The 21,076-nt window shown below is 47.6% G+C and overlaps 1 protein-coding gene and 1 long non-coding RNA gene across 3 annotated transcripts in view; one reads left to right on the plus strand and one right to left on the minus strand.

Moving 5' to 3' along the window:
* Positions 1–37: 37 nt before the first annotated feature.
* On the minus strand, positions 38–20,133 carry LOC149120052 (uncharacterized). Its single transcript, XR_016226413.1, has 2 exons — positions 19,942–20,133; positions 38–473 (listed from the first exon to the last, which is right to left on the minus strand). It is a non-coding gene; the product is annotated as an uncharacterized LOC149120052 (long non-coding RNA).
* Positions 19,590–21,076, plus strand: part of SPTB (spectrin beta, erythrocytic) — a 147,219-nt gene continuing 145,732 nt past the window's right edge. For both annotated transcript variants that reach the window (XM_051838741.3, XM_051838742.3), the window contains exon 1: positions 19,590–19,727. The gene's annotated coding sequence lies outside the window, so the exon portion shown is untranslated. The remainder of the gene's footprint in view (positions 19,728–21,076) is intronic.

Genomic DNA, 21,076 nt, shown 5'->3' on the forward strand with positions numbered 1-21,076 from the left:
AGATGGACAGAGGGAGCAGCATGATAGGACCAAGGGGTTAGGAAATACACTTTATTTTTTTTTAAAGACTTATTTTGAAAGGCAGTATTACAGAAAGAGAGAGAGGGAGAGAGGGAGAGAGAGAGAGAGAGAGAGAATCTCCTATCTTCTCATTCATCCTCCAAATAGCCATAATGGCCAGGGATGGACCAGGCCAAAGCCAGGAGCTTCTTCTGGGTCTCCCACACAGGTGCAGGGGCCCAAGGACTTGGGCCATCCTCTGCTGCTTTCCCGGGACCATTAGCAGGGAGCTTGATTGTAAGTGGATCACCTGGGACTCGAACAAGTACACATGTAGGATGCTGGTGCTGCAAGTGGTAGCTTTACCAACTAAGCCACAGTACTGGTCTCTAGGGAATACACTTTGACAGCTCATCTGCCAGCAAGCTCATTTATTCCTGGTCTCAACCTTCCAAGGCAGATGGTGACGTCACCTGAGTGAAAAGGAACCAAAGCAAGAGTTTGTCACGTATTCAATACTCACAAAGAGGTCCTCATATAAAACCATTCCAACCAGCAGGCAGGAGGGCATCTCGGGAGTGCTGGGTGCTCTTGTTTCTAAGAAGGTGTTTATCCAGCACTGGAGAGTATGCAGGGAATCTCCAGCTGGGTCATTGTGCTATTATTAGGACCGCTGGTGTTACAGGGGACGTAGAGAGTAGAGACTGTGCCAGATGGGAGTAAAACCATTAGGTCAAACATTCACAGATGAAATCCCACTCAAAACTCCACTGGACAAGAGCAGCCAAAGGCAAATGTCCTGATATGAACCCACGTGAAAACAGAGGAGTGCAATGCTAGTAGGCGGGGTTTCAGCAAGGTCTAAACCTTGCACAGTTTGAACACAATGGTTTTCTTTGCATGGGCCTTTCAGCATCACCCCACACTCCCCCACCCCACTTCCTCCATTTGACTTTGGCCTGATGCTCTTTTGCAGCACTGTTCTGTGAAGTGTCACCCCTGAGATGATCCTGCCCCAGTGATCGCTCTTATCTTGCAGTGTGTGTGCTGGTTCATTCTCAGAGCCTAACTATCACAACTGGCTGCCGGCTTTTCACGTTCTTGGGCCGCCTTCCTTCTTCTCCTTTGGTTACTGCTGATTGAGCAGGGATAATGAGGAACTGGGGTCAAGTGTTAATTAAGTAAAATAAGTCAAGCTATTCAAGATCTTGAAATATTTGGTTTCACATTACTTAGCCACAGCAGCCTTTTTTAGATGTAGTTTATTTGATTTAATAAGCCCCCTGTTTAGGGCTGTCATCATTCTTCAGTGCGACAGTAATGGAAAGAGGTTGTTGTCCAGACATTGCTGCAGAGCAGGACAAGAAGGCGTAGGATAGTGTTTTGGCGTAGAGGATAAAGCCGGCACCTGTGATGCCAGCATCCCATATGGATATCAGCGCAAGTCCCTCAAGAAGCTCCTGGTTCCTGGTTTCAGTCTGGCCCAGTCTTGGCCATTAATGCCACTTAGGGAGTGAACCAATGGATAGAAGATCCGTCTCTCTCTCTCTCTCTCTCTCTCACTGTAATTCTGCATTTCAAAATAAATTTTAAAAATGAAACTTTAAAAAAAAAAAGGCAGTACCATCTGCCAGTGGCCCCAACCCAGTCTTCACCAAAATCTTTTAAAAAATTTTTATTTATGGGCCGGCGCCGCGGCTCACTAGGCTAATCCTCCGCCTAGCGGCGCCGGCACACCAGGTTCTAGTCCCGGTCGGGGCGCCGGATTCTGTCCCGGTTGCCCCTCTTCCAGGCCAGCCCTCTGCTGTGGCCAGGGAGTGCAGTGGAGGATGGCCCAGGTGCTTGGGCCCTGCACCCCATGGGAGACCAGGAAAAGCACCTGGCTCCTGGCTCTTGCCATCGGATCAGCGCGGTGCGCCGGCCGCGCGCCAGCCGCGGCGGCCATTGGAGGGTGAACCAATGGCAAAGGAAGACCTTTCTCTATGTCTCTCTCTCTCTCACTGTCCACTCTGCCTGTCAAAAAAATTTTTTTTATTTATTTGGAGCCGTCGCTGTGGTGTAGTAGGCTAAGCCTCCACCTATGGCACTGGCATCCCATATAGAGGTGCCAATTCATGTCCTCTTCCAATCCACCTCTCTTTTTATGGCCTGGGAAAGCAGTGCAAAAAGATCCAAGTGCTTAGGCCCCTGCGCCAGTGGGAGACCAAGAAGAATCTCCTGGCTCCTGGCTTTGGGTTGGCCCAGCTCCAGCCATTGTGGCCATCTGGGAAGTGAACCAGCAGATGAAAGACCTTTCTCACTGTTTCTCCCTCTCTCTGTCTGTAGCTCTATCTCTCAAACAAATAAATAAAATATTTTTAAATGTTCTTTACTTATTTATTTAATTCATCTGAAAATGAAAGAGACAGATAGACAGAGATCTCTCATCCACCACTTCACTTCCCAAATACCCACAACAGCTGGGGATGGGCCAAGCCAAATCCAGGAGCCAAGAACCAGGAGACAGGAATTTTATCTGGGTCCCCCATGTGAGCCAGCACCTACAGCCTCCCAGGGTGCACACTAGCAGGAAGCTAGGATTAGGAACAGAGCTGGAAATCCAACTCACTCACTCTGAAATGGAATACAAATGTCCCAAGTAGTGTCTTGGCTGCCAAGCCAAATGCCTGCCCCTCAGCAAAATACTTTTTTTTTTTTTTTTTAGGATTTATTTATTTTTTGAAAGAGCTGTGGAGAGGGGGAGAGACAGAAACCTTCCATCCACTGGCTCACTCCCCAATGGCAGCAACAGCCAGGGCTGTGCTGGTTCAAAGCCAGGAGGAAGGAGCTTCTTCTAGGACTCCATTACAGGTGCAGGAGCCCAAGCACTTGGACTATCTTCTGCTGCTTTCCCAGGCATATTAGTGGGGAGCTGGATTGGAAGCGGGGCAGCAGGTACCATATGGGATACCGATGTTGCAGGTGGTCGCTTTACCTACTACCCCACAGCACTGGCCCTTCAGCAAAACTTTGAAGAAAACTTTTGATGTCAATATGTAATCATTGGCTAGTAAATTTACCGCTCTTGAAAATTCGCTCCTAACTCCTGTTTTATTCCTAAGTAACAGACATTACAATGAGCAAACAATTGCTAGTGTGTTTTACATATAAGATACTGGCAGGGCACCGGGTAAACATATAGGGAGAATACATGAATGGAAGAGATGAGACATGTATGCTTAAATATATTTGTGCATATTTAACATGAAAACAAATAAATGACCAACTAACACATGCTGGATACCAAATAAGTAAGCTCCACTGCTCATTTTGGTCTGAACAGTCCCAGTTTCTCCTGTTTGCTCAGTGTAACTGTGCTCCCTTTAACTCTAAAACATCGCGATTTAGATACTAAAGGATCGGGTCCTTGTATGTACAGAGCAGTAGCCTAGGAACGAAGGGGAAGGAGGGATTGTCACTGGCGAGGGCACTTGGCGAGGAGTTCATGGAGCTGGTAGAAAATGAGCTGGACCCTGAAAGAAGCATTGGAGCTTGGGCAAGAGGAGAGTGGCTTCCGGGAGAATATCAAGAACAAAGGAGGCTGGCGCCACGGCTCACTAGGCTAATCCTCCGCCTGCGGCGCTGGCACTCTGGGTTCTAGTCCCGGTTGGGGTGCCGGTTCTGTCCCGGTTGCTTCTCTTCCAGTCCAGCTCTCTGATGTGGCCCAAGAATGCTGGGAGTGGCGTTTGTGGCACAGTGGGTGAACCCATCACCACCTCTACACCATCACTTGCAGCTCTGCCAGCATCCCATATGAGCGCCCATTTGCAAGTCCCAGCTGCTCCACTTCTGATCCAGTTCCCTGCTAATATGCCTGGGAAAGCACTGGAAAATGACCTGAGGGCTTGGCCTCCTGCCACCCACATGGGAGATTTGGATGGAGTTCCAGGCTCCTGGCTTGGGCCTGGCCCAGCCCTGGCTGTTATGAGCATGTGGGGAGATTCACTTCTAGCAGATGGAAGATTTCTCTGTCTCTCCATCTTTCTCTGTCACTCTGCCTTTCAAATAAATAAATACATCTTTAAAATGCAAATGTATTAATTTATTTAAGAGGCTTAGGAAAAGGAACAGAACTCTCATTTTCTGGCTCACTTTGCAAATGCCTATGAAAGCCAGGGGTGGGCCAGGCTGAAGCCAGGAACTGGGACGTCAGCCTAGGTCTCCCAACAATCTGAGCCATCACCTGCTGCCTCCCAGCAGGAGCATGAGCTGGAATTGTGAGTAGAGCTGGGACAAACCCAGCACTCACAGGGGATGTAGGCATCTCAGCCAGTATCTCAACTGCTATGTGGATGCCCACCTCTTATTTTTAAATGCAGTATCTGTGTGTCATTCACATAGCTATAAAAATATGCACTGGATTAGACAGGCACCTTTTACTTTTTTTTTTTTTTTTAAGATTTACTTATTTATTTGAAAGTCAGAGTTACACAAAGAGAGAAGGAGAGGGAGAGAGAGAGAGGTCTTCCATCTGCTGGTTCACTCCCCAATTGGCTGCAATGGCTGGAGCTGTACCAATCCAAAGCCAGGAGCCAGGAGCTTCTTCCAGGTCTCCTACATGGGTGCAGGGGCCCAAGGACTTGGGCCATCTTCTACTGCTCTCCAAGACCATAGCAGAGAGCTGGATTGGAAGTGGAGCAGCCGGGACTTGAACCGGTGCCCATATGGGATGCCAGCACTGCAGGCGGTGGCCTTACCCATAACGCCACAGCGCTGGCCCCCTTACTGTTTAACCTAGTTTATGGAATGTTCAGTTCCAAGATCTGTGTTGTAAATGCTTCATAAATGTTAGCATATAACTTTAGTGATAGATCCACTTGCAGGTCACTTTCTAAATCAAATTTTCTTAAACTAGGAGGGAACTGTATATAAAATTATGTATTTATGTATAAATGTCCATTTTGTCTCAAAGCAGAGGGCCCGTGGCTTTCATCAGATACTCACAAGTCTATTACCCAGAAAAGAGTAAAAAAACATTATTTTTACTCAATCCAATCGTTCCTAGTCATTTCTTGCAAATGATTTTTTTTAGAGTTAGTAACTGATCCACAGACAACAGAACTGGTCCCAGAATCATTTTGGACAATTCCTGCTGCCCTTTTTGTGGGGTCTTGCCTTTGTCTAGACTGAGTGTGGAGTGATGCCATTGCAGACATGGCACACTAAGGCCTCACCATCTGCCCAAGTCCATCTTTCCCTCTTCCCTGTGCTGTTGGGGTTGGGGGGCCCCTACCGTTTTCATGGATCAAGTCACCACTTCTGTCTGATTTCACAGTTTTGTGAAGGGTTTAACAGGAATAAAATCTCTTCTAACATGGCCACTTTTGGGGGGGGGGGCAGGCAGAGTTAGACAGAGAGAGAGAGAGAGAGAGAGAGAGAGAGAGAGAGAGTTATAGACAGTGAGAGACAGAGAGAAAGGTCTTCCTTCCATTGGTTCAGTCCCCTAATGGCCGCTACAGCAGGCACTATGCCGATCTGAAGCCAGGAGCCTGGTAGTTCCTCCCGGTCTCCCATGCGGGTGCAGGGACCCAAGTACCTGGGCCATCCTCCACAGCCCTCCCAGGCCACAGCAGAGAGCTGGACTGGAAGAGGAGCAACTGGGACAGAATCCAGGGCCCCAACCGGGACTAGAACCTGCGGTGCCAGTGCCACAGGTGGAGGATTAGCCAAGTGAGCCACGACGCCGGCCAGAACATGGCCACTTTCACACGTTGTATCCATCAGCTTTAGGGGGTGGGAAGCAAATGCCTGGCTTATTGTTAAAAACTCACTTCCTGGTTTGTTTTCTGCAAAGCTGTTTCTCTTCTGCTGATTAATAACAATTCTCTGGATCTCTCTCTCTGATTCCCTTGGGGAATCCTTCCCCCGTGATTTAATTTAGTTTATGTTCTCATTAGTGCCACCTCCACTCCAGCAGATTTCTTGGGCTTGCACATCATTGCTTTTCCATATGATAAAGTCCATTAGCAACTCTCCAAGCATCCAGGGGAAAGGGAGCTCTTTAATGCAATGGGCTCTACCTCATTTGCCCCTTGCTTCTGGTCCAACTCCCCGGGCCCTTTTGGAGCTTCTTCAGCAGATAATTCCATCGACAGAGAATCAGGGCTGAGCTGGGACATCAAGGTCGGCAGCTGACGAAAGTATTTTTATCCTCAAGGAAAGCACTACCCCTTCGAGTATTTTTAATGCCACTATTCCAGTAGTGATGCAGAGTTGTCTGATACACTCATCGTTTTCTTCCAGGCTCCAGAGCTTACCCAGACGTGATTGTGAGCATTAAATTATCTGGGCTGTGGAATCAAAGAGCTAAGTGCAGCACACCAGGCTGTTTGATCTGCCATTCTAAGCAATGGTTCTCACTTTATCTGCACGTTGGAAACAAGTGGAGAGCTTAAAGAAAATTGATGCTTGGGTCTCATTCCCAGAGATTTTGATTTAATTGGTATGATGTGAAGTAGATACAGTGGGTATTTTTTTAAAAGTTAATCTAGGGGCTGGTGCTGTGGTGTAGTGAGCTAAGCTTCTGCTTGCGGCAATGGAATCCCATATGGGCACCGGTTTGAGTCCCGGCTGCTCCTCTTCCAATCCATCTCTCTGCATTGGCCTGGGAAAGCAGTGGAAGATGGCCCAAGTGTTTTTGGCCCCTGCACCTGTGTGGGAGACCCAGAAGAAGCTCCTGGCTTTGGATCAGCTCAGCTCCAGCCATTGGAGCCATCTGGGGAGTGCACCAGTGGATGGAAGACATCTCTCTCTCTCTGTCTCTCCCTCTCTCTGTAACTTTGCCCCTCAAATAAATAAAAATATTTTTAAAAGTAAATCTATCTGGGCCGGCGCCGTGGCTCACTAGGCTAATCCTCCACCTAGCGGCGCCGGCACACCGGGTTCTAGTCCCGGTTGGGGCGCCGGATTCTTTCCCGGTTGCCCCTCTTCCAGGCCAGCTCTCTGCTGTGGCCAGGGAGTGCAGTGGAGGATGGCTCAGGTGCTTGGGCCCTGCACCCCATGGGAGACCAGGAAAAGCACCTGGCTCCTGGCTCCTGCCATCGGATCAGCGCGGTGCGCCGGCCGCAGTGCGCCGGCCGCGGCGGCCATTGGAGGGTGAACCAACGGCAAAGGAAGACCTTTCTCTCTGTCTCTCTCTCTCACTGTCCACTCTGCCTGTCAAAAAAATAATAATAATAAAAAAATTTAAAAAAAAAGTAAATCTATCTGTTAATTCCATTTTTCCATGAATTAAAAAAGATTGATATTTTATTTCTTTTAAATTTTTTATTTATTTCTTTTTTTATTTCTTAATTTGAAAAGCAAAGAGACAGAGAGAGACATTCCATTTGCTGGTTCACTACCCGAGGGCTGGGCCAGAGCAAAGCCAGAACCCCAGATCTCAATTCAGTTTTCCCATGTGAGTGGCGGACACATATATACTTGAGCCATTACCTGCTGCCTCCTGCAGTGTGCATTAGCAGGAAGCTAGAATCGGAATCAGAGCTGGGACTTGAACCCAGACACTCTGGTATGGGATGTGAGTATACCAAGTGATATCTTAACTGTTGTGCCAAATACCTGCCACCTCTCCCACCCCCATGAGTTGTTTTTGTTTTAGAGACAGAGAGAGAACAAGAGAGAAAGCTCCTACCTGTTGATTCACTCCTCAGTTGCCTACAATGGTTCAATCCAGGTCTCCCAGGAGGCTAGCAGGAGCCCAGATGTTTGAGGCTGCCTCCCAGGGGTTGATGGAAGGCTGGAGCCAGAGCCAGACCAAATCATCAAATGCAACCATTCCAATATGGGATAGGGGCATCTTAACCAGTAGGCCAAAAGCCCACTTCAGCAGAGAGGATTTTTAAAAGCAAGTATAGCGGCTGCCAGTGTTGAGGAGCAGTACTGCAATCAACAGGAGAGATACAATCCAACACTGTCTTCACGGTGTCATAATGCTATCACAAGACAGTAGGGGGCAGAGTTGACTTAAATTTATTCAGAGATAAACGTCTAGACAGGAAATAGTGAGTCATTAAGAATGTAACCTTTACTCTGTAGATTGTGGTCAGCTTTTGTCACAAAGCTCTCATGGACTGGTAGAGTCAAATTGCTTTTTGTAGAAACTGCGATGTACTGGGAGGCCCCTTGGCTGTGGCTGATCAGTAGGGTCACTCTACAATTTGTTGTCCAAACCAGCACACTTCTGAGAGTGCAAGGGGACAGTATTAATGATTAGGCCAGGACAATAAGTGTAAACCAGTGTGGTGGTGAGCAAAATAGGACATATGGTCACCATGTCTTCTATGGGGTCCAGGAGAAGGGCTACGATCCGTAATATGGCTTTATTATCACAACCAGTAGTGACTATGTACTTTCGCTGATCCCTAAAATCTCCTGCATTATTTTCATGTATTCCCTTTTATCATTGTTCCACATCATACCAGATACTTTGGGCAATGGAAAAGAAACTTCAGGGGCTGGTGCTGTGGCATAGCAGGTTAAAGCCTTGGCCTGCAGCATCGGCATTCCATATGGGCACCGGTTCAGGTCCCGGCTGCTCCTCTTCTGATCCAGCTCCCTGCTAATGCACCTGGTAAAGCAGTGGATGGGGGCCCAATTGCTTGAGCCCTGAACTCGCGTGGAAGACCTGGAAGAAGCTCCTGGCTCCTAGCTTCAAGTTGGCTCAGCTCCATCCGTTGAGGCCATTTGGGAAGTGAACCAGTGGATGGAAGACCTCTCTCTGTCTCTACCTCTTTCTCTGTAACTCTGCCTTTCAAATAAATAAAATAAATCTTTAAAAAAAGGAACTTTCAAACATGCTTTTAAGTATCAAGTACTTGTACAATCTAGTTGGGGAGAGAGGATGGATACAGGATAGTTCTCCTTAAATAAAATGTAAGAACCTCCTCAAACACACTTTCAGGGAGCAGAGTATGACAAACCCAGTAATAATTTAGTAAGAATACTACCATAGATTATATTTTGGCTCTTTTTGACTTATGATGACTCTACTCATAGGGTCCTATCATGGTCCCTACATACCTCCAGCACCTCCAGTAGGCAAAGACAAGTTCACTTCCTGAGCTTCTCTGGGTCCACACCTTAGAAATTCTATTCCTTGTGAGTACAGAGACTCTCCCGGGTGCCCTCTTTAGCCTTAGAGAGTTAACTTAACTGTTCAGCCACTGACCCTCAAATTGAATCAAGGAATTTAATTTTAATATGGAAGGTGTGGTACACTTGATGAAAAGCAAATACTATGAAACTGATCATTTAAGTCAACAGCCTCAAGTAGAGTGCACCAGAAGCTGAGCCAATCTGGACTCAAAGACCTTTCCTTCCCGCCCCACACTTTTTGAATGACAGCCGCAGTGCTGACCTGTATTTAATTTAATGTCTCCCACAAGGTTTTTTTTTCTACCAGTTTTTAACATGAGTCACAACTGTTCATTATTTTGTATTTAGGAGGATTACCCTTCCTCCTTTGCTGATTTACCATGTATTAATCCCTATTTGGGTTACTTTATTTTCTAATAATTAATTCCACACTTTTTCACACTTGAGTGATAAGTTTAATTATCAAGATTGACTAGGAAACCTTAGGAAATGCAGATAATTAAAGCATGTTAGTAAAGAAAGCAAAGTTATAAAGATCAATGCTGGGGCCAGCACTGTGATGTAGTGGGTAAAGCAGCTGCCTGCAGTGCCGGCATCCCATACGGGTGCCAGTTCAAGTCCCAGCTGCTCCACTTCCAATCCAACTCTCTGCTATGGCCCGGAAAGCAGTGGAAGATGGCCCAAGTCCTTGGACCCCTGCACCCACGTGGGAGACCCAGAAGAAGCTCCTGGCTCAGCTCTGGCCATTGCACCCATCCGAAGAGTGAACCAGTGGATGGAAGGATCTCTCTCTCTCTCTCTCTCTCTCTCTGCCTCTGCCTCTGCCTCTCTGCAACCTTTCAAATAAATAAATAAATCTTTTTTTTTAAAAAAAAAAGTACATGGTAATGGAATTAAAAGATAAGTTTTTTTTTTTAATATCAATGTTGTTAGCAAATGGTTAGGATTATTTCTTTCAACAGGCTTTGATTGCCGCCAAGGCCAGTCAGATGGTGTGTCAAATCTTTGCATTGTGAATGGGATGAAGGTGGATTGGTGGGGAAGCAAGCAATCCAGGCCAATCCGTCTCCCACACTATGGATGATATCTCCAACTGAGACTCAGATCCGCTGCACCAGGTTTGTGTAACAAGACGAGTTCTTGGGGCTGGCACTGCGGTGTAGCAGGTAAAGCTGCTGCCTGCAGCGCCAGCATCCCACAAGGGCAGCAGTTTGAGACTTGGCTGCTCCTCTTCTGATCCAGCTCTCTGCTACTGGCTGGGAAAGCAGTAGAAGATGGCCCAAGTCCTTGGGCCCCTGCCCCCGCGTGGGAGACCTGGAAGAAGCTCCTGGCCCTGGTTTTGGATCAGCTTAGCTCCAGCCATTGCTGCCATCTCTCTCTCTCTCTCTCTCTCTCTCTCTCTCTCTCTCTCTCTCTCCTTCCCTCAGCCTCACTGTAACTCTGCATTTCAAATAAAATAAATAAATGTTTTTTTTTAAAAAGGCATACTAACCATCCAACTGAAAGTTGTTTTCTTAAAAAAATAGCTTTGTTGTTTGTTATAAAAGTATTCTATGCTTATAAAACACCTAGACATCACAGACAAAAAGAGAAGTAAGACTCACTCTATATCCATCTAGAAATAACTCAGGATGTTTGGGAGTATATTTGCTATATAAAATATTTCTTAGTCAAATAGACATTATTTGGAGCCTACTTAAAAAAAATTTCCAGGGATTGGCGTTGTGGCCCAGTAGGTTTAACCACTACCTGCAATGCCAGGATTCCATATAGGTGCTGGTTCAAGTCCTGGCTGCTCCACTTCCAATCCAGTTCCCTACTTATTCACCTGGGAAAGTAGTGGAAGATGGCCCAAGTACTTGGGCCCCTGTATCACGTGGGAGGACTGGATGGAATTCCAGGCTCCTGGCTTAACTGGCCCAGCCTTGGTCGTTGTGGCCATTTGGGGAGTGAACCAGTGGATGGAAGATCTCTGAGTCTCTTCCTCTTTGTAACTCTGCCTTTCAAGTAAATAAATAAATCCTTTTTTTAAAAAAAAAAGTTCCATAATAGATTATAACATCTTTTCCTACCAATAAGTATAAAACCACATCATTACTTAAGTGATGATGATGCACACACAGCATACTTGGTATTAAAAGCAGAAATTCTGTAGCCCAGCAACATTTATTAAAGTGTACTTGAGCAATGGAAAAACAAAGCAAAACAAAAACGATTTGCAATTAGGGCAGCTCCCAGAATCAAGTTCTGAGAACTCTATCCAACAAGAGTATCAGATTGCATTTAGAGAAAACTGGAAGTGAGACGAAGAAAACAACTTATTGCCTAGAGTTTAGTCGATGACCATTCAACACATTAATTGGCACGGATATCCTACAACCTGCCGAACCCCAGTTACTGTGATTAAACCCTATATTGATTTGGTCTGTTAACCCTAGGATAGGCACCCAGTCCAAATCCATGGCCTCCCACAAATTTTAATATTGACATAACTAATTTTATTTTGATGAGCATTTAGGTGATTTTCAACCTTTCAATATTGTCAACATTATGATAACAAACACCTCATGTGTGCTTGGTTAAATGTAAAAGTGTGAAAGCTGTAACTGAAGGATTGCTTAGAGGCTGGATCAACGCCATGATTTTACAGATGAGAAACTGAGGCAGAGAGACAGGTTCTCAGGAAGTAGAATCCAGGCTTTTTGATGCTACTTCTACTGTTTTTTCCAGCCTATGCTACTACTGTCTTTTGAAAAAATTATTTGGGGGCTGGCGTTGTGGTGTAGTAGATTAAATTCCATATGGGTGCTGGTTTGAGTCCCGGTTGCTCCACTTCTGATTCAGCTCTCTGCTAATGGCCTGGGAAAGCAGTAGGGGATGGCCCAGGTGTATGGGCCCCTGCACCTATGTGGGAGACCCGAAAGAAGCTCCTGGCTCTCTCTCTCTCTCTCCCTCTTCCTCTCTCTCTTTCTTCTTCTATTTGCCTGTAACCATGCCTCTCAAGTAAATAAATAAATCTTAAAAAAAAAAAGAAAAAATTACTTGGGTATTAGAAAGTCATTAAATTACACTAATTTCTCTTTCTTACTTCAATATTGAAAAGATTGTGACTGAAAAGCTTACTCCTCCTAGAGTCATTTGCATTTTTTTAAGATTTTATTTATTTATGTAAGAGGCAGAGTTACAGACAGAGAGAGGGAGAGACAGGGAGAAAGGTCTTCCATCTGCTGGTTCACTCTCTAAATGGCCACAATGGCCAGAGTTAGGCTGGTCCCAAACCAGGAGCCTGTAGCTTCTTTCAGGTCTCCCACGTGGGTGCAGGGGCCCAAACACTTGGGCCGTCTTCCAATGCTTTCCAGGCCAAAAGCAAAGAGCTGGATCAGAAGCAGAGCAGCAAGGACACAAACCAGCACCCATATGGGATAGGAGTGCCGCAGATGGAGGCTTAACCTACTACGCCACAGCACCAGTCCCAGGGTTATTTGCATTTTGAGATTTGTTTGTAGTTATGAAATAAGTTAGCAGACTCATGTGTGGCCTCTGAAATGAGGGTGTGGTATTTATCAAGTACCTGACATCATTTAGAGCCGGTACTATCAGTTTATTTCTGGCAGTATTTTGTGGCAGTGAAGGGTGGGAGTTGAAAATTAGAGGTAGGTAGTGGTTGGTGTTAGGGCAGAATACAAGGACTTCAAAAAGTTCATGGAAAGGGGAATTAAAACATAAGCTTATTTTTGTTCAAAAATCTTTCAAAATTCATGCATATGAGGGACTTTATAAGGTTCATGAAAAAATGTGTATTATGAAAAAACTACGTATGTATTTCAAAATTTCTTGACTCCAAAATAAACTTATCTTTTAAAAAAAGATTTGATCATTTATTTATTTGATAGAGTAACATAGAGGAAGAAACAGAGAGAGAGAGAGCAAGAGAGAGAGAGAGAGAGAGAGAGAGAGAGAGAGAGAGAAACACCTTCCATCTACTGCTTCACTCCCCAAATAGCTGCAATGGCCAAGTCTGAGCCAGGCTGAAGTCAGAAGCCAGGATTTCCATCCGGGTCTCCCTCATTGGTGTCAGGGACGCAAATACTTCGACCATGTTCCACTGCCACCTCAGGGGTATTAGCAGGGAACTGGATTGGAAGTGGAGCAGCCAGTACTCTGATATGGGATGCTGGCATCACAAGTGGCAGCTTAACCCCACTATGCCACAACGTTGGCCCCTAAACTTATCTTTTAATTCTATTTTCTCTTGAAGTATCCTTGTACTGATGCTTTTTCCAACAGAAAGGTCTGCAGCTTTCATTAGGTTTGGTTTTGGTGATGCAAAGTCCAGGGCTGGATATTTAATTAAGTGCATTTTGATGATTGTGATGATGATGGAATAGAACAAGCAGTTCAGAGCTGCGATTCTGCACATGCTCAGCGGAATTTACAACTCAATTCTTGACTTAATTGTTGACAAAGTATTGAGCTATCGTATGAATCATCTACATTCAATATCATGGGAACCTGTTAATTTAAAAAAATCACATGATACTGCTTCCTGGATAAACAACTCTTCAATAAGCAAGAGGTTTGTAGTTTGATGAGCTCTTTGAAAAATTACTTAAACTCTGAGTTTCTTGGTTTCTTTATCTAGCAATAAGGATAATGATAGCAATTTACTTCATAAAATCGAATTCAAACAATTCTAAGACATTTGACAGAAAGAAACTGATACATAATCTTTCAAAACTAAACTTGGCCATACACAAAAGAAAATGAGGGAAAATGATGTTTTTGATGAGCACTGGTTGGATTCTGTATGTATTTTATAAAAAACATCACGTTTGAGGTGAATCATAGCTTCTCGTAGACTCTACAGCACTCAAGAAATATTCAAATGAAGTTGAACAGCTGCAGAAATATCTCACAGCATTAAAAATTGGGCAAATGGCAGAGGTAATGGAGTCTTTTATTGCAATATCTTTCCAAACTTTATTGAAAATTTCCCAAAGGCCTTGGTTAATATTATGAACAATACTCTGTGAATTTCAAAACCACTCACTAACAAATAAAAGCAATTAACAGAGGCATTTATGCTGGCAATAATTATCACATAAGCACAAAATTGTTTAATTGGATTGTTCGAACTCTAGCTGTCATTCCTTATTAATAAACTTGAGTTTTAAATGATATTTTGTCCCCTGGTCTTGAGTCCAGGGCTTCACAATTATTAATAAGTGAAGAGAACAAATAATTTAGGTTTAAGTACTCTCGATCATGCACATACAATATCCACTCTGTGGAGTACTTGGGATAGAGAATTAATGCTAAAACTTTAATTCACTTGTAATGCTTTTTGATGCACTTTCCTACATTCTTAATCCTGTGTGTTTGAGTCTTTGGTGTGTTTGAGCAAGACCCCTGCCCAAGGATGAGTCTGGGATCCATTATCCACTGAGATGGCTAAGAAGCTGGTGAAATTTGGGCACACATATTGCCAGTGATGTCTGGAGGAATGCCAGTTCATTTAAATAACCTCATTCACACACAGACAGGAAAGTGAATCTCCTGAAGAAAACTCACAAACATGTATTTTGAGCCAAATAGAAATGGCTTTGAATTACCCATCACTTTTGTTGCTCACCAAGATTGCATCCTCTTCTATTTTCCATTCATTCATTCACCTATTTCCACATTCACTCATCGGTCTTTACGGAATGCATCATAGGTGTCGGGCAACACGCTAAGAGCTGAGATACTTAAAACTACACCCTGATGGCCATAGGGAGTCACTGGATATCCTTAAGTAGTATGTCAACATGAGCAGATTTCCTTTTCTAGAAAGTTTACTTTGCCTACTATGTAGAAGGAGAATGAAACTGGAGATTGGGAGACCAGTTGGGAGGCTATGGAAGAAATTGATGTCAGAAAAGATGAGGCTTAAGTAATGGGCTGAGCTGGGTGTCCCCCAAATTCCTGGGTTGAGTTCCTGAACTCAGAAAGTGACTGCATTTGTAGGGCTACAAATAGGTAACCGAGGAAAGTGAGGTCAGAAAAGCAGGTACTGAGCTAATCTAACTCATGTCTTTGTTAGGAGATTAGTACACAGACAGAGGAAAGACCACATGAAGACAGAGGGAGAAGGCAGCCATGCATAAGCCCAGGAGAGGGACCTCAGGAGGAACCAGCCCTGTCGACACCTTGACCTTGGACTTGGAGTCTCCAGGACTGTGAGAAAATGAATTGCTGTTGTTTAAGCCCCTCAGTGTGTCTTACTTTAAGGCAATTGTACTAGGATGTTACCACCTACAGGCACCAGTTCATGAGCACACCCAGCTACAAACCTGCCATTGTATCTGCGCAAACTTGCGCAAGGCAACAGAAAATCTAATCCTGCAAAGGAGGGAAATCACAGGAACAGCTGGCTAGGCAGAGCTGATCATGCTGGAGCCTGGTTAGTGGGTGAGACGAGGCCAGGTGGCTCCGTAGCTGTGACTGGTGGGGGGACATTTGAGATTGGTGTCAGCTGCTCATTCCGAGGGAGGCCAGTCTGATCTTTGCAATCCTGCTGTGGGCTTTCAGGTTCCTTCCAGTGTCCATTCTGTCTGGAAGTGAGACTTTGGTTCCTCGTCTCACCTCCTCTGTGTTGTAAATGGTGCGCTTTGGGGAACTGGCCCTTCTGCTTGTCTTTGAAAGTTGTGGAGGATGTGATGCCTCCAGGTACTTCCAGAAATAGACTGGGGGTTTCAGTGTAGTTTCATGGAATGCAGAGTTTAGCAAAAGGAGGAATGAATGTGTGTTGAACTCTAGGCACTATTCTGACATTTCCTGTGCGTTAGTATGAATTCTTGATTCCTCCATTGTTAGCAAGGACTGGAATTGAGTGGAACATCAGGTAGGTTCAGGTTGGTTTGGTTTGGCATTTTTTTTAATTTAAAGATTTATTATTTATTCTCTTTCACAGCATTGATTCCCCTCCCGGCTGCAAAATGTTTGGTGGTTCGGGCCATTTGATCATCTCTGAGCATGGGTTTGCCTGTTTCAAGCACTGTGCAGGAGACTCGGGACATGCCTTGCCAACAAAGGTTCCTTGTCACTTCCAAGGATCTCTAGCTTCTTGGCTCTGCCACTTGCGTCTCAGGACCCCCTCCCCCACCCCACTTCCTTATCCCACAGCAAACACCTTACTGAAGTAAGGAGGGTAGAGGAAAGAAGGTTGGGGAATGAAGAGTGGTTCCATGTGGCTGGAGTGTGACCAGAGATGAAGATGGTTTGGGATCAGTTTGTAAAAGTCTGAATTGTTGGAAGTTCACATTGCAATCAGTGCAGGTGTTCAGGTTGGGGGTGGGTGGAGAATGTGAACTACAGACCAGCCAGTACCAGATTATGACCACAGAGATGCTATGGGGTGCTTCAAAAGTCCACGGAAAAGTGGAATTAAAGAAGCTATTGACTCTCTTCTATTGAGAGAGAGAGAGAGAGAGAATATCTTCCATCTGCTTGTTCACTCCCCAATGGCTGCAATGACTGGAGCTGCGCTGATCTGAAGCCAGGAGCCAGGAACTTCTTCCAGGTCTCCCATGTGGGTGCAGGGGCCCGAGGACTTGAACCATCTTCTACTGCTTTCCCAGGCCACAGCAGAGAGCTGGATTGGAAGTGGAGCAGCCAGGACTTGAACCAGCACCCATATGGGATGCCAGCACTGCAGGCTTTACCCACTAAGTGACAGCGCTGGCCCCAAGACATTTTCTTAATGGAATTTGGAATAGAAAAGAGGCTAAAGATGTGTGATGCATCTCCATCCACCCTTTACCTATTGTTTTCTTTATAATAATAAAGTTTATTTTGAGCCATTCAGAAAATACAGAAATGGACAATGAAAGCCCCCTCCTACTCAGATGCTGTGAGTGTTCTGAGTTACATCCTCATGGCCCTCCACCCATTGATTTTGGCTGGAGCTGTGTAGACAGTTCCGGAAGGTCTTCCCACAGACTATACCATCTCCTGTAGTCTCAGATGCACACCCCCTGGGCTGGCTTGGAAGTGTAGGGCATCCACAATGGTGGGAGTGCTGAAAAGGGAGCCCCTTGGCCAGCCAGGATGAGGGCCACCCTTCCAGTGTTGAAGCTGAGAATCCTCAGAGGCAATCCGCACTCTTCTGAGGAGGTCCCTGCCGAGCTGGGTCCTAAAGCCCACACCAGTGACTTCAATAACCAATCCTCAGATCAGCTTGTGCTTCTTCCTTCTTCACTCCCCCCATCCCTGCTATTGGGATCTGCTCCCCCTCCTTCTCCCCTCCTCCCCTGGACAATGCCTACTTCCTCTGTACTTTGAAACTTCCTCTCTCCCTCAGTTCTGATTTATCATTTCACTGTAACTCTATTAGCCGCAAAGCATCGGGGGATGCTGTCAGGATAACAGAAGCTGTAGCAAATGAGGTTTATTGAATTATTTAGCTTTCAGCTCAAGTGGAAATGGCAAAAGCAGCTGAGCTGGTGTGTAAAATCTTGGGGTAATCCATCTGCTGATTTGGGGTTTTCATCATCTGAATCTTTTCTCATGGTTGAAAATTATAAATTTTAAGGCTACAAAGAAAACTATGTGTGTAACTACTCAATTCCATGCCACACACCTATAGCTAAGAAATTATCTGTTTTGTGTAGCATATAATTATATAGCTGCAGTTCTAGAGAATCATGAAGTTAAGTTTGTTCACATAAGATTTAAAAAAAAGACATAAATACATAATTTCCCTTCATTTTTTTCTTCTAAAAATAGATCAAGGCTTTCTACTTGAGATACATAACAGCCTCGGCTATTGAAGGTGGCTTGTTTTTCTCGAGTTTTCCTTGCTAGAATTTCGTCCTTCAATAGATTTATTTTTTTCATGAAAAAGTCTTTTGCTACAAACTCAGTAAGAAACAATTGGATTTGCAAATGTTACCAGCAAAAAGGTAGAGGAATCCTTGCCGATCTCATGGATGCCATGTGTGTTCTTGTACCATCTTTCCTAGATTGCTAGTGTCTCTTGGGAAATTGAACTGTGATAAGGGCGTAGGCAAGAAGAAGGTGGGGGAAGGACTTCTGTGGCTTTTTAATACCTGTGAAGTTTGCCCCACTTTGCACATCTTGGTGTCTCAATGCCCACTCTCAAGTAGTGAGACTGCTGCAGGCTGTGAAATATCTATGTATACGTTCATTATATAAAGTAAGCTCGAACATCTGGCAATTAAACACCCTTTTCCTGGCGAATCCTGGAAAACAGCATAATTACATTCCTAAACATATAATAAAACCAGGCACCACCAACGAAAGGGAAAACTCTGCATCTCTGCTCTTGTAATCTCCACGCCACTGACATCACCTGGGTGGACGGCTGGTGAGATACTGTCTCAGGCACAGCAGGTGGAGAAGAGATGGAAGCCACAGCGAGGCCTTGCAGCCAACCCTACTGAACGATGACCTTGGTTTTAAGAAAGTCAAGAAAATGGACTGCCTTGCGAGCTGCCGGCGATCCTGCGTCAGCCTCTCTCCCGAGGTGACTCCGGGGTGCCCTGCCTTTCCTCCTTTGCACTATGGGTTCCAGCGTCTCCTCAGGTCTACTGCACCCCACCCCACCTAGGACAGGCAGCGGGGCGGCCCCTGCCCGCTTGTAGACCCGGGCAGGCCAGTAGGTGCCGCGCGCTGGGCTGGTAGGGGTCCCTGGTGCCTGTTGATTAGAGTCCCCGCAACGTGCGCGCGCCAGCCTTGTCCGCTTTGCCCGGACCACACTGGGTTTGCAGGCAGAGACAGCGACGCCGAGCCCGGGTTGGGGGCGGGGGCCTCGGGCCCAGTGCCCACCCCCTGCGCTCGCAGCGTCTGCTCTCACCGCCAGCGGGAGAAGCCGGCGCGGGGACGCGCTTTCCACACACCGGCTCGCAAGAACAATCTGTCGCTCCCCACCCCGCCGCACCGGGGGCGCACGGCCGGACGCCCACCTCGCCCACCCACCCACCCTACGGCCTAAGCGCGGCTTTTCGTGTATTTTACAAGCCCGACTGTGTGCAGTGGGGACGCAGAGCGGGAAAGCCTGGGGGGCTCGTCTTCGGCGCCAGGCTCGCCGCTCGGGGCGCACGAATTAGGCCCGAGCCGCCGCAGAGTCAGCCCCTCTTGGCGCCGCAGGGGGCTCGGGGTGGCGCGGGGCTCGGCGAGGCGAAGAGGATGGGGGCTGCCGGGGTGCCGGCGGCGGCGGGCGGGAAGGCAGAGGCCGACTCCCAGAGCCGGGCGGAGGCCGGGCAGGTGCCCAGGGCGCCGAGGCTGATTGGCAGGTGCGTGAGTGGGTGGGGAAGGCGGGGGCAGGGCCTGGCGCTGCGGGAGGCTGCAGCCCCGCCTCCCCGCCCCCGCCGCGGGACTATCTGGTCCCGGCAGCAGCGATGTCCCCCGGCAGGAATGTCCCTCCTCAGATAATGTTATTTATATCTCTGGGCGGGTCCGCGGCTCGGCAGCACCAGGCGCCCGGCGGCCGCTGTGCCAGGAGCCCCGCGCTGCCCTCCTCCCCCTGCGCCGCCGCCGCTGCCGCCGCCGCCCCCGGGCTCCGGGTGGCCGCCGCTTCAGCCCCAGCGCAGGTGAGTCCCGGGAGGGCCCGGCGGCCCGAGGGGGCTGTGTGGGAGTGCGCGAGCGCGGGGCCCAGGGGAGCGGGTGGGGACCCAGCCCCGGGGGCCGCGCGTGGGGCGGGAGGGGTGCGGGGCGCGGGAGGCCTTGGCGGCTGCGGCAGCGATCACCCCGGGACGCGGGAACCCGCGCGGGCTTGCGAGGCGCTTTGGCGAGCTGGGCGCTAACCTTGGAGAGCCGGACCGTGGGGAGTCGCCGCGGGGCGCCGGGCAGTGCGTGTTCTGGACCCGGCCCGGGAGCTTAGGGGGGGTTCTGCCTCTAGCCTGTCCCACCTCGGCGCTGCCTTGGTTGCGTCCTGGGGCTGATCTGAGCCTCTTCTGCAACTTGGCTGCGCGCAGCCCGGGTCGAGGACATTTCGGGGCAGCGGAGGGGGCCGGGCCTCAGGGCGCCGGGAGCGACGCGCAGAGTGGCCAGGAGCGGAGCGCAGAGGGAAGAAGGAGCCGGGGACCCCAGGCCCGGCTTCGGGGGCCGCCACAATGCTGCCGTCCACTCTGCCCTCGCCAGCTCCTCCTCCGCCAACTTGGCCCTGAGAAATAGCAGAAAGTGGAGGAAACGGGAGCTTTAATGCAATCCCCAACTCCCACCAACTCACCCGGACTCCCCAGCCCCGCGGGCGGCTGCGGGGCTGCGGGACGGTTTCCGTGACAACCAGCCTCAGGTGGGGCCTTGGTTTCTAGCTATTAATACCCAAACCTCTGTTTTCCCCCAAAAGGCGCCAGGAGTTAATAATAACACGCTTGACTCGCTCAGTGGAGACGAAAAGAAGGGCTGTTCTCGTGAAAATTTAAATTTTCGATGCGTCCAGTTTGGGGGGTGGGGTGGGTCGCCGCGCGGGAGAAGAGACAGGCAGTCTCTTCATAGCGAGAACTTTGTGGGAAGGAGCTGTTGTGTCACCTCGGGCGCGGGAGGCAGCCGTGCAAAGCCCATGCGTGTAAGTAGTCACGATCTGGATCCAGGTAGCCCCTGAAAGAGAAGTCTTAGGTCCAATCTCAGGCGCCTGGAAAAGGTCACCTGACCCATACTTAGCTTCCCGGAGGGGTCAGAATTTTATCCTAGAATTTCCTCTTTGACCAGCTGTGGCCCGGGGCAGGTCATGTCACTATTCCAGGATCAGACTCTTCTGCTGGGAGCCCTGGGTTCCAGAATGCCATCGAAAACGGTTTTTTGTTTTTGTTTTTGTTTTTGTTTTTGTTTTTAATAAGTGCAAATGTTTGTCCACGTGCCCTTACACAGCTAGGCTTGTTTTTGGCCAGAGATGTTTGACCCAGCTAGGAAAAGGGAGATGATGGAGAAACACACAGAC

The sequence above is a fragment of the Oryctolagus cuniculus genome, chromosome 20, assembly GCF_051225735.1.
Source record: "Oryctolagus cuniculus isolate XC-2025 breed Fujian yellow rabbit chromosome 20, ASM5122573v1, whole genome shotgun sequence".
NCBI lineage: Eukaryota > Metazoa > Chordata > Mammalia > Lagomorpha > Leporidae > Oryctolagus > Oryctolagus cuniculus.